Raw genomic sequence first — 12,191 nt, 5'->3', positions numbered from 1 at the left:
ACCCGTTATAACGTCATCAATATGTGTTCTTTGAGCCATTTTCAACACACAGTCACCATTAGCACGCCTGAAAACGTCTGCACACTTACTCGCTGCACCGTACTCTGACACGCACCAACACACCTCTGCGTATGTGGACTGCTGCCAGCGCCACCGTGCGACGACCGCAGGTCAAATGCACCGCATGGTCATAACGCGAGGTGATTTAAACCCGCAAACCGCCCACCAGAGTGTTGTTTCACCATCCGTGAGCATTATCCTTAATTTATGAGCATGAGTGTATATCTGGGCTGTAGGGTGAATGACAGAGAATAGTCCAATGAAATTTTGTGAGCTACTCTCGAGTACGCAGACTTGTGTTAGGTCTTGGACTGTCATGGAGAAGGAGAAGTTCATTTGCATTTTTGTGTCGACATACACACTGAAGTCGTTTCTTAAGTTTCCTGATGCTAGCGCAATACGCTTGAGAGTTGATCTTTGCACCGTGAGGGAGAACATCAAAACAGAACACCTCCTCGGAGTAACAGAATACTGTCGCCATGTCTTTCCCGTCTGAGGCTGCGACCTTGAACTGTTTCTTCGAAGGTGAAGTGCTTTGTCGTTTTGTTTCTGGATCGAAGAGATAAACCAATGTTTCGTTGCCTGTGACGGTGTTCGACAAAAAAACTGTCATGATCGTCCTCGCAATGTGTAAGTAGTTCCGCGCAGATGGTCCTTCGTTGCTCTTTACGGTCTCCTGCCGGCCACTGTGGCCGAGCAACTGGGTCGTCACAATACGCCAGTCACTACTCTTGATGAACTGTGGTATTGTGTTGAAGCTGCATGGGCAGCTGTTCCTGTACACGCCATCTTATACGTTACTATACCCGGCCTTAATGCAACCTTCAGAATGATTTGACATGGTTATGTTATAGGTGGTACCCTAAGTCTTAGGGATGATATACATTTCAATTTGAGGTTTATGATCGTACTTACAGGCAGCCTCCTATATTTTTCTTTTTCTTCTTCTCCTTTTTATTCGTTCCATTCCAATTGGTATAATCCTCTATTATTGTATAGGACGTATATGTAGGGAGAGAGACATTTTTGATGTACAGAGATCGAGTATCTTCTTTGTAACTATGACTATATGAGGCAGCTACTGTCGTTGCATTAATCCACTCAGCACAGCGGTGTGGTCTTACATAGGGGTTCTAATGAAATGCCTACGGGGCCAGGTGTTTGATGATTTTTATACTATGATTGCATTGGTTTAGTTCGTGAATGCAGTTGGGTTTTAAGACAAACTCTTTTATGCTTTTTATCGTTAATATTGCGACAGCTATTTGTCGAACCACACATAACACGACCTAGGCTACACATACGGAACTTATGTATTCTGACATGGTTATGGCACATTTTCTTGTATTTTAATTTATTTATGTTAGTTAATTATTTAAACAATATTGTTCCACTGGACATATGATTGTATGCAGTATATTTGACTGTTGTGTTGAATGGCCTATTACAATGGTGTGGTACTGATTTATGACTAATAGCGTATACATATGTTCATCTATTATGTTATATTCGAGTAAATCAGTGAAAACTATTAACAACAGCATTACATAGGCAGAAGCACATTTGTCCTAATGTTACATATAGTTCTACTGATATGCAATGTGTCTTTTTGAGCCACTTGCATTGTTAACACGATACCTGTGAACTGTTAACGTATGTTCTACAGTTTTTATAATAGTACATTTGTTCTACTTACTGTACACGAGCCTAAAGATGGCATCAACGTAACGCCGAAGCTGGTAGCACATGAGAAGTTCATAAAATAAATTTCTACAATACATACGGCTGTTGGGAAATTATTGCATCAAGAAATAGAGAGAGATCAGTTCGGCACAAAAACCTGCACAGGCAATACTTTCGCAATTATGGACGGCTATAGAGGCAGTATGACTCAATACTTCCGCAGAGGACTTCTAACAAGTTGTTGAGTCCACACCATGTTGAGCGGCTGCACTACGGCGGAAAAAGGAGGACCGACTCGATATTATGTGATACCTACAACTTTTGTCACTCCAGTAAATGTATATTCAGCACTCCACTACTGCCAAGGCGTTCGATACAGTTCCCCACATTCGTTTAATGAACAAAGTACGAGCATATGGTCTATCAGACCAATTGTGTGATTGGATTGAAGAGATCCTAGATAACAGAACGCAGCATGTCATTCTCAATGGAGAGAAGTCTTCTGAAGTAAGAGTGATTTCCGGTGTGCCGCAGGGGAGTGTCGTAGGACCGTTGCTATTCACAATATACATAAATGACCTTGTGGAAAACATCGGAAGTTCACTGAGGCTTTTTGAGGATGATACTGTAGTATATCACCGAGGATTCAAGCTGTATATTGCTCCCTCCTACGTATATCTCGCGAAGAGACCATCGGGATAAAATCGGAGAGATTAGAGCCCACACAGAAGCATACCGACAATCTTTCTTTCCACATACAGTACCAGACTGGAATAGAAAGGAGAACCGATAGAGGTACCCAAAGTACCCCCTGCCACGCACCGTGAGGTGGCTTGCGGAGTATGTAGATGTAGATGTACTTTTTTAAATTCAGATGCGATAATCTCATATAACATTTTATTAATCACTGTATAAATGAGTGCCATAAACATATTGTGTTTGACAATCTTTCATAAAGCGTAGTACTGATGGCTGCCTCCTAAATTTTAAACTGATTTTTTGTACATTGTACATTTACCATTTATTACATTGTCATTAGGTGTTTTATAATATTTTGGCGCGAGTTCAGAAATTGTTTACATTTTGGTTTGTATACAAATCAGCTCATCTGAAATGAGAATAAGTTGATAGTAGCAAAACATTATTGTTGATGATATGACTAGCAATGTTATTTGCTGCTTCGCTAACTTTTATGCTGTGTTTATGTAATGACAATCCTAAATTGATTATGTTGTACGAGAATTCTGAGAATTACACTCTAAAAAAAAAAGACCCATCACGAAGTAGCTGTACAAATTAATCACAAATTGATATCCATGCAGAAATCGACGAAAAATGGAAAGCTCCGATGGATGAATGTGTCACGCTGCAGCACGATGTTACCTTGATAATAAACATTCAGCCTGAATGAAAGTTGTACGTCCACAAGGAAATATTGAAATAAGACTCTGAAAATGATCCTTGTTATACATTGCGCGCTCAAGTAGGACCCAAATGCGAACAATAATAATAAAATGTTTTGAATACGATATTAATATTTGCTAATCGTCATGAAATACACCCTGCGACAAAAAAATAAAAAATAAAAAATAAATAAATAAAAACACAGAAGACGAAGGAATTATCCGAATGGGACAGAAATCGGTAGAGTATGATGTACATGTGTACAGACAAACAAATGATTGCAGTTTCGAAAAAATTATGATTGATTCAAGAGAGCGAACTTCACAAGTTGAGTAAGTGAACAGCACGTTAGTCCACCTCTGGGCTTTATGCTTATTCGCCTTAGCACTGATTGATAGAATTGTTGGATGTCCTCCTGAGAGATACACTATTGGCCATTAAAATTGCTACACCAAGAAGAAATGCAGGTGATAAACCGGTATTTAATTGGACAAATACATTATACTAGAACTGACATGTGATCACATTTTCACGCAATTTGGGTGCATAGATCCTGAGAAATCGGTACCCAGAACAACCACCTCTCCCTACATATACGTCCTATACAATTATGTAGGATTATACTAAGTGGAATGAAACGAATAAAAAGGCGAAGAAGAAAAAGAAAAATATAGGAGGCTGCCTGTAAGTGGAATCATAAACCTCAAATTGAAATGTATATCATCCCTAAGACTTAGGGTACCACCTATAACCATGTCAAATCATTCTGAAGGTTGCATTAAGGCCGGGTATAGTAACGTATAAGATGACTATCAGAGTCTTAAGTACATCATCCAGTGTCATCATATTCTGTCTAATGACCTTAATGAGTCGGGAACTGTCTGTATGGATCAAAATCTCACGGTACCTAAAACCTGGTCATAATATTTGACTAGCTAAAATCAAACAATAACGAATATTTTCTTCCACTAGACATATGATTGTATACAGTACATTTGATTGTTGTGTTACATGGCCTATTACAACTATGTGCTACGGATTTATGAATAATAGCGTATACATATGTTCATCTATTACGCTATATTCGAATAAAACAGTGAAAACTATTAACAACAGCATGACATAGGCAGAAGCATATTTGCCCTAATGTTACATATAGTTTTAATAGTATACAATATGTCTTTTTGAGCCACTTACATAGTTAACATGATACCAGTCAATTGTTAACGATGTTCTATATTTTTTATAATAGTACTCATTGTACAGGGGCCTGAAGATGGCATCAATGTACTGCCAAAACTGGTAGCACATAAGAAGTTCATAAAATAAATTTCTACAACACACACGGCTGTTGGTAAATTATTGCATCAGGACATACACGCTAGCCGTTGTCTCATGCTCCATAATGGATCAACGAAGATCTCTCTTTATGTCTCAGAAATGTTTGCTGGGATACATGTCGGACAATCTGGATGACCAAATAATTCGCTTGAATTATCTAGAATGTTCTGACAAGGCGCATTGTCGTCCATAAAAATTCCACCCTTGGTTGGGAATATGTATTCGAGGAGTCTCTACAAACGGCCTCCACGCAGTGGAACACAACAGTTTCCAATCAATGATGGGTTCAGCTGGACCGGAGGACCCAGCCCACACCATTATGGAGCCACCACCGTCATGCACAGTGCCTTGTTGACAACCTGGACCCATGGCTTCTCGGAATCTGCGCCACACTGGAACTCTACCATCAGGTCTTACCATCTGAACAAGCAGCTCATCTGTCCAGGCCAACCGGCCGCTGTGGACATGCGGTTCTAGTCGCTACAGTCTGGAACCGCGCGATCGCTGCGGTCGCAGGTTCGAATCCTTCCTCGGGCATGGATGTGTGCGATGTCCTTAAATTAGTTAGATTTAAGTAGTTCTGAGTTCTAGGGGACTGATGACCTCAGATGTTAAGTCCCACCGCGCGGGATTAGTCGAAGGTCAAAGGCGCTGCAGTCATGGACTGTGCGGTTGATCCCAACGGAGGTTCGAGTCTTCCCTCGGGCATGGGTGTGTGTTTGTCCTTAGCATAATTTAGGTTAAGTAGTGTGTAAGCTTAGGGACTGATGGCCTTAGCAGTTAAGTCCCATAGTGCTCAGAGCCACCAGGCCACAGTTTTCCAGTCTTCTAGAGTCGAACCGATATGGTCACAAGCTCAGGAGAGGCGCTCAAGGCGATGTCGTGCTGTTAGCAAAGGCAGTCGCCTTTGTCGGCTGCTGCTATAGCCCATTAACTTCAGATTTCGCCTTAGTGTCCTAACGGATACGTTCGTCGTACGTCCCACATTCCCGATGTGTTGCTGGTCTGTTAGCAATGACAAACGCCGCTGCTCTGGGTCGTTACGTTAAGGCCGTCGGCCACTGCGTTTTTCGTGATGAGAGATAATGCCTGATACTTGGTATTCTCGACACACTCTTGATGCTGTGCATCTCAAAAAATTGAATTCAGTACAGTTTCCCGAAATGGAATGTCCCATACGTCTAGCTCCAAGTACCATTCCGCGTTAAAACATCCTTAATTCCCTTCGTGAGCCGAAGGACACCTCTTCACACGATGCACCTGAGAGCAAATGACAGCTCCGCCAACTCACTGCCCTTTTCTACCTTGTGTACGCGATACTACCGCCACCTGTATATGTGCATATCGCTGCGCCATGACTTTTCTCACCTGACTGTATGACATTGCGGGCACAGGGGTGTCTGATTTGATTGCTTACCTGTTTCGCTGCGTATTCATCTGCTGTAACTCGCAGCCACATTGGGGGATCTGGGACTAATGCCACACAGCTTGTTACTTTGCATGGAGCGTCATCCACAGTTGCACAATTAATATGAGGTCTCAAGTGTATTTGGGCCCTTGCTGTTCAAACTGTACGAGGGCGCTCTGCTAACTTATACCTCCGAAGTTTTTATTCCGTTCTCAATACAGGTTGTGGTATTACACGTCATGCATATTATTCGGACGACCTTCCCGCTTTGCTGACGTATGTTGCTACCCTCTCCCGGTACAGGGCTCAGAACTGTTGCGTCATAAAATGGTTGTGTGTGACGTAACTATGTACACTACTGGCCATTAAAACTGCTACACCAAGAAGAAATGCAGATGATAAACAGGTATTCATTGCACAACTATAGCATACTAAAACTGACATGTGATTACATTTTCACGCAATGTGGGTGCATAGATCCTGAGAAATCTGTACCCTGAACAACCACCTCTGCCCGTAATAACGGCTTTGATACCCCCGGCATTGAGTAAAACCCAACTTGGATGGCGTGCACAGGTGCAGCTGCTCATGCACCTTCACACGATGCCATGGTCCATAAAGAGTAGTGACTGGCATACTGTGACGAGCCAGTTGCTCGGCTACCATTGACCAGACGTTTTCAATTGGTGAGAGATCTGGAGAATGTGCTGGCCAGGGTAGCAGTCGAACATTTTCTGTATCCAGAAAGTCCCGTGCAGGACCTGCAACATGCGGTCGTGCATTATCCTGCTGAAATGTAGGGTTTCGCAGAGATCGAATGAAGGGTAGAGCCACGGGTCGTAACACATCTGAAATGTAACGTCCACTGTTCAAAGTGCCATCAATGCGAACAAGAGGTGACCGAGACGTGTATCCAATGGCATCCCATACCAGCATGCCCTGTGATACACCAGTATGGCGATGACGAACACACACTTCCAATGTGCGTTCACCGCGATGTCGCCAAACACGGATGCAACCATCATGATGCTGTAAACAGAACGTGGATTCATCCGAAAAAATGACGCTTTGCCTTTCGTGCACCCAGGTTCGTCGTCGAGCACACCATCGCCGGCTCTCCTGTCTATGATGCAGCGTCAGGAGTAACCGAAGCCATGTTCTCCGAGCCAATAGTCCATGCTGCTGCAAACGTCGTCGAATTGTTCGTGCAGATGGTTGTTGTCCTGCACACGTCCCCCATCTGTTGACTCAGGGATCGAGACGTGGCTGTACGATCCGTTACAGCCATGCAGATAAGATGCCTGTCGTGTCGACTGCTAGTGATACGAGGGCGTTGGGATCCAGCACGGCGTTTCGTATTATCCTCCTGAACCCACCGAATCCATATTCAGCTAACAGTCATTGGATCTCGACCAACGCGAGCAGGAACGTCGCGATCCGATAAATCGCAATCGCGATAGGCTACAGTCCGATCTTTAACAACGTTTCACCAGGCAACGCCGGTCAACTGCTGTTTGTGTATTAGAAATCGATTGGAAACTTTCCTCGTGTCAGCACGTTGTATGTGTCGCTACCGGCGCCAGCCATGTGTGAATGCTCTGAAAAGCTAATCATTTGCATATCACAGCATCTTCTTCCTGTCGGTTAAACTTCGCGTCTGTAGCACTTCGTCCTGTACCAATTTTAATGGCCAGTATTGTAATTTGAGGTGTGAAGTGTATTTGGACCCTTGCTGTCCACACTGCTCGAGAGTGTTCTGCTAATAAATATCTCCGAAGTTTTCATTCCGTTCTCAATATAGGTTGTTGTATTACACGATATGCATATTATTCGGACGACCTTCCCGCTTTGCTGACTTATGTTGCTACCATCTTCCGGTACAGGGCTCTGAACTGTTGAGTCAAAAAATGGTTGTGTGTGACGTAACTATGTCGCTGCGTGACAAACAACGTGCTATAATCGAGTACCTAACCGCAGTAAACGTGCCTCCAATTGAAACCCATAGAAGAACTATAGTTGTGTACAGTAATTCTAAGCTTCCCACCATATATATATATATATATATATATATATGTGTGTGTGTGTGTGTGTGTGTGTGTGTGTGTGTGTATAAAATTTAGTCCCATGCTATAAAAAAAAAATCTACATTTTTACCAAACACGGTACCGCCAAACTGTTATTCAAATTAAACTTGTATGCTAACTTTTGACTAAACATAACCTAATTTCGCAGGCAGCTGTGGCTGAGCGGTTGACTTGTCGCTCTAACGAAGTAGGCGAGTGTCAGCAATATGTCTCGTGGTCTTATCGTGGCGTGTTTATCTTCTGCCGTTAGGTCAGACGATAGAATTGCCACTTTCACGCTTAGAGTAGCAGATTGATGGTGACCAACTTTAAACAGAACTTGATTAATTTTCACACACATTTATTAAAATAATAACAATCATAAACCTTACTTTACTTGATTCTGGATGCTGTTTACAATTGACAATCTGAAGTTCCTTTCGTCTTGGTACGTTAATATTATTCTCACATATCTCTGATACTTGACAAAGTGTCTATACATTTATCTTCATGGTTATGTACAGGAATATGATAATCTTATTAGGCGCAGTCTGGAACCGCACTACTGCTAGGTCGCAGGTTCTAATCCTGCCTCGGGCATGGATGTGTGTGATGTCCTTAGGTTAGTTAGGTTTAAGTAGTTCTAAGCTCTAGGGGACTGACGACCTTCCATTTGAACCATTTTTGAGAACCTAATTTGAAATGAACTTTTAACTGATCTGAATACAACTTGTCTTTATATTTAATGTGCAACTGAAATAAAACAATTAACTGGCCCTAATCAAAATTCCCACTTACGTCGTGTCCTGGCAACTTTGTTGCAGATTTCTCGGAAGCACAATAGCAATATTCAAATTGTTGGACACTACATGGTGCAAGATGCTAGTGCGTAATGATAAATCCTCTTTAAACAGTGGGATGGCGAAAGTAACTACTCCTATGAAATGATATTCCTAGACAACGATTTTAGGATGAAGTATGTATTCAAAAAGACAGAGTAAAATTTGTTGTGACCTTCACACATAACACTGGTCTGAACAATACTGATCTTAACGAAGTGGACAATAGTTTGAAAAGGATACAATGTTAGCGGAGAATTTCTGTTAACCAAATTGTTGATATCTTAATCCTTGACTGAGGTAACGGGGAGGGGGGGGGGGGGGTGCGTGGTATGTCTCTCAGCTATGAGCAAGTTAACTAGCTTCCAGAATGAGATTTTCACTCTGCAGCGGAGTGTGCGCTGATATGTAACTTCCTGGCAGATTAAACTATGTGCAGGACCGAGACTCGAACTCGGGACCTTTGCCTTTCGCGGGCAAGTGCTCCACCAACCGAGCTACCCAAGCACGACTCACGCCCCGTTCTCAGAGCTTTCCTTCTGCCACTTCTGCAAGGTTCGCAGGAGAGCTTCTGTAATGTTTGGAAGGTAAGAGACGAGGTACTGGCAGAACAGGGAATCAGTGATCATAAGGCCGTTGCAGCATCCCTGAATATGGAAGTTAATAGGAATATAAAAAAAGGGAGGAAGGTTTATCTGTTTAGCAAGAGTAATAGAAGGCAGATTTCAGACTACCTAACAGATCAAAACGAAAATTTCTGTTCCGACACTGACAATGTTGAGTGTTTATGGAAAAAGTTCAAGGCAATCATAAAATGCGTTTTAGACAGGTACGTGCCGAGTAAAACTGTGAGGGACGGGAAAAACCCACCGTGGTACAACAACAAAGTTAGGAAACTACTGCGATAGCAAAGAGAGCTCCACTCCAAGTTTAAACGCAGCCAAAACCTCTCAGACGAACAGAAGCTAAACGATGTCAAAGTTAGCGTAAGGAGGGCTATGCGTGAAGCGTTCATTGAATTCGAAAGTAAAATTCTATGTACCGACTTGACAGAAAATCCTAGGAAGTTCTGGTCTTACGTTAAATCAGTAAGTGACTCGATACAGCATATCCAGACACTACGGGATGATGATGGCATTGAAACAGAGGATGACACGCGTAAAGCTGAAATACTAAACACCTTTTTCCAAAGTTGTTTCACAGAGGAAGACCGCACTGCAGTTCCTTCTCTAAATCCTCGCACAAACGAAAAAATGGCTGACATCGAAATAAGTGTCCAAGGAATAGAAAAGCAACTGGAATCACTCAATAGAGGAAAGTCCACTGGACCTGACGGGATACCAATTCGATTCTACACAGAGTACGCGAAAGAACTTGCCCCCCTTCTAACAGCCGTGTACCGCAAGTCTCTAGAGGAACGGAGGGTTCCAAATGATTGGAAAAGAGCACAGATAGTCCCAGTCTTCAAGAAGGGTCGTCGAGCAGATGCGCAAAACTATAGACCTATATCTCTTACGTCGATCTCTTGTAGAATTTTAGAACATGTTTTTTGCTCGCGTATCATGTCATTTCTGGAAACCCAGAATCTACTATGTAGGAATCAACATGGATTCCGGAAACAGCGATCGTGTGAGACCCAACTCGCCTTATTTGTTCATGAGACCCAGAAAATATTAGATACAGGCTCCCAGGTAGATGCTATTTTTCTTGACTTCCGGAAGGCGTTCGATACAGTTCCGCACTGTCGCCTGATAAACAAAGTAAGAGCCTACGGAATATCAGACCAGCTGTGTGGCTGGATTGAAGAGTTTTTAGCAAACAGAACACAGCATGTTGTTATCAATGGAGAGACGTCTACAGACGTTAAAATAACCTCTGGCGTGCCACAGGGGAGTGTTATGGGACCATTGCTTTTCACAATATATATAAATGACTTAGTAGATAGTGTCGGAAGTTCCATGCGGCTTTTCGCGGATGATGCTGTAGTATACAGAGAAGTTGCTGCATTAGAAAATTGTAGCGAAATACAGGAAGATCTGCAGCGGATAGGCACTTGGTGCAGGGAGTGGCAACTGACCCTTAACATAGACAAATGTAATGTATTGCGAATACATAGAAAGAATGATCCTTTATTGTATGATTATATGATAGCGGAACAAACACTGGTAGCAGTTACTTCTGTAAAATATCTGGGAGTATGCGTACGGAACGATTTGAAGTGGAATGATCATATAAAATTAATTGTTGGTAAGGCGGGTACCAGGTTGAGATTCATTGGGAGAGTGCTTAGAAAATGTAGTCCATCAACAAAGGAGGTGGCTTACAAAACACTCGTTCGACCTATACTTGAGTATTGCTCATCAGTGTGGGATCCGTACCAGGTCGGGTTGACGGAGGAGATAGAAAAGATCCAAAGAAGAGCGGCGCGTTTCGTCACAGGGTTATTTGGTAACCGTGATAGCGTTACGGAGATGTTTAATAAACTCAAGTGGCAGACTCTGCAAGAGAGGCGCTCTGCATCGCGGTGTAGCTTGCTGTCCAGGTTTCGAGAGGGTGCGTTTCTGGATGAGGTATCGAATATATTGCTTCCCCCTACTTATACCTCCCGAGGAGATCACGAAGGTAAAATTAGAGAGATTAGAGCGCGCACGGAGGCTTTCAGACAGTCGTTCGTCCCGCGAACCATACGCGACTGGAACAGGAAAGGGAGGTAATGACAGTGGCACGTTAAGTGCCCTCCGCCACACACCGTTGGGTGGCTTGCGGAGTATCAATGTAGATGTAGATGTAGAAGTAAAGCTGTGAGGACGGGGCGTGAGTCGTGCTCGGGTAGCTCAGTTGGTAGAGCACTTGCCTGCGAAAGGCAAAGGTCCCGAGTTCGAGTCTCGGTCCGGCACACAGTTTTAATCTACCAGGAAGTTTCAAGTTAACTAGCTGACAATAATCATTTCGACAAATTAACTGTACAGTGGTATTGTCTTACCTCAAAGTTCGCGCTGTGCTGCGTTTGGAATTTTCGCGTAAAGGTACCACCACAATCTCTGAAAGGTACTGCGACACGCTCTGAAAACTGAAAAGCACGCAGCAACTCATGCAGCAGCCGCTCCTTCAGCATGACAATGCTAGACCACACGCCAGCGCTGCGACATCCAAAACAATACAACGCCTCGGTTTCACTGTCATCGATCATCCTCCATACAATCCCGACTTGGCACCATCGGGTTTCCATCTGATTCCAAAACTTAAACGATACTTTCTAGGACTTCGCTTTGATAGCGATGAAGCGATGCAAGCAGAAGTGCGGTCGTGTCTCCATCAACAAACCCAAATGTTACATAGTGACAGTATCACCAAACCGGTCTCCCGTTTGGAGAAATATGTTCGTCGCTAGGG

This window comes from Schistocerca piceifrons, chromosome 10 (genome assembly GCF_021461385.2).
Source record: "Schistocerca piceifrons isolate TAMUIC-IGC-003096 chromosome 10, iqSchPice1.1, whole genome shotgun sequence".
Taxonomy (NCBI): Eukaryota; Metazoa; Arthropoda; class Insecta; order Orthoptera; family Acrididae; genus Schistocerca; species Schistocerca piceifrons.
The sequence above is the reverse complement of the archived record's forward strand: the minus strand, read 5'-3'. Positions refer to the sequence as shown.